The sequence below is a fragment of the Hibiscus syriacus genome, unplaced genomic scaffold (assembly GCF_006381635.1).
Source record: "Hibiscus syriacus cultivar Baekdansim isolate YM2019G1 unplaced genomic scaffold, ASM638163v2 tig00110783_pilon, whole genome shotgun sequence".
Classification (NCBI taxonomy): Eukaryota; Viridiplantae; Streptophyta; class Magnoliopsida; order Malvales; family Malvaceae; genus Hibiscus; species Hibiscus syriacus.
Genome location: NW_024062861.1, coordinates 2,334,338 through 2,336,632, shown reverse-complemented (window position 1 = coordinate 2,336,632; position 2,295 = coordinate 2,334,338). Strand labels below are relative to the sequence as shown.

At 40.4% G+C, this 2,295-nt stretch overlaps 1 pseudogene; it reads left to right on the top strand.

Annotated features, from left to right (window-relative positions):
- The first annotated feature begins 348 nt into the window (after positions 1 to 348).
- LOC120140384 lies at positions 349 to 1,894 on the top strand (annotated as a pseudogene).
- The last annotated feature ends 401 nt before the right edge of the window (positions 1,895 to 2,295 follow it).

Here is a 2,295-nt window from a genome sequence, read left to right as displayed (position 1 = left end):
AAGCTGAAGCACCCGCCTACCACGTTTTTGACTTTGAACCTTTCTTGTCCTACAAAACCCAATTCGATTGCTAACCACGCAAAAAGCAGCCGTCTCCCATACGTGGGTTTTGAAGTATTTAAATATAATCTTTTAAAAAATATATTTATTAAGTAATTGGATATTGTCAAACTCGTATAATTACGTGTCTTTGACATACACCGTACATATTTATTCTTTTTAGCTAAAACCTGTAGAATTTGATACTACCTTTCATATTTTGATATTATAAACAGAATGCCTGTTTGCTCTTTCTTATGCAACTTTTCCTTTTTTGCCAAGCAAAACAGAGGTCATAGGAATGGATACCACAATGTTGACGGAGTTGCCTTCCTTGTCCACTCTTCTCTCCGCTTATGCCTCTGTTTCAGCCATGGCCATGCTCATCCGTACCATCTTAAACGAAATGGTCCCCGAAAGGATTCGAAACTACATCTCCACCAAACTTTACAACCTCACCGCTGCTTACTTCTCATCGGACTTCAGATTCGTGATAGAAGATCGATGGCATGCCGACGATAACCAAATGTTTCGAGATGCTGAGGTCTACTTGCCGACCATAATCGGACCGTCCAGCGACAGTCTTATCGTCGGTTACGATGACTACAGCGACCCCATGGAACCACCAAAGCGAAGCATCCCTGTAGATTGCACCATCATAGATGATTTCCAAGGCATGCGGTTGAAATGGTCTTTATCTTCTATTGAATCGAAAAAGTACTACATCCCAAATAAGAGATTCTTTAACCTGACGTGCAAGAAAAGTGAGAGAGAAATAGTTGAGCAGAGGTACTTCCCTTACATAAACAAGACTGTACAAGCGATGCTGAGCAAGAGTGAGAGCCTCAACATTTACACATATGGTCAAGACGGTTCCATGTGGGAGTCGACGGTTTTCAAGCACCCTGCAACGTTCCAGACCCTGGCAATGGAGCACGAGCTTAAGGAATTCATAATGAAGGATCTCGACTCGTTCGTTGCACGCAAGGAGTTCTTCGAGAACGTTGGCAGGGCCTGGAAACGTGGGTACCTTTTGCACGGTCCTCCAGGAACGGGAAAATCATCACTAGTTGCTGCAATTGCCAATTACATGAAATATGATATATATGATCTTCAGTGTCAAAGCGTTAGAAGTGATTCTGATCTCAGACGCATACTCACATCCACCACAAACCGGTCGATTCTGCTCATTGAAGACATAGATTGTAGCACCAAAGTAACACATGACCGAAGCAAGGTCAAAGAAAACTGTGAAGAAGAAGAAGAAGAAGAACTCAAACGTCCAATGGGTGTCGATCCTGGGGTAATTCCTTTGTTTCTTTACTTGATCTGATTAAGTCCAAACAAGCTTTTCGGTTCTCTAATTTGACGTGATTGTGCAGGTAACACTGTCAGGCTTACTCAACTTCATTGATGGACTGTGGTCGAGCTGTGGGAACGAAAGAATCATAATCTTTACCACAAATCATAAGGACAAGCTAGACCCGGCACTGCTACGACCGGGGCGAATGGATGTGCATATTTACATGGGACATTGTACACCAGCAGGATTCAGAAAACTTGCATTTTCGTATCTTGGGATCAAAGATGACAAACTGTTTAGCTGCATTGATGATTTGATTAGAAGTATTGAAGTTACCCCATCTGAAGTGGCACAACAACTGATGATCAGTGATGAACCCAGAGTTGCACTCGAAGGTCTCATCGATTTTCTTAACACCAAGGATATAGAGGAAGCTGCGGTTGAAGAGAAGAAAAAGAACATCAAAGAAGAGTCAGAAACAGAAGAAAAGAAGGTTGAAAGGCAAAATCAGAGATTGCAGAGTCTGAAACAAGATGCATATATTTTACTTAGTTTAGCTATTATGCGACCAATAATCTACTTGCCCTGCAAACATGCAAACTACATTCACTTCATTCTTTGTTATCCAATCTTCATGTACCAAAGATTATATATAAAACATATATTTACATGAAATAGGCTTCTCCAATGAATTCTACTTATTTGGGTCAATGGAATATGCTTCTCCAAACTTAATAGAACCCTCCAATTTACTTGAAATTCATTATCTCCCTATTGGGTCTTCAATGAAGGCCTTTGATATGTTTTGGGCTTTTTCATATTTTGAGATTCTTAAGTTCATTTTGCACATGGAAGTGCTCTTCTTTATTCGTCTAATGTTTTGACTCCCCCTGTTTAATAATTTAAATGGACAGTTGAAATCAATTGGATGTACTTCATCCATGCATGTGTCA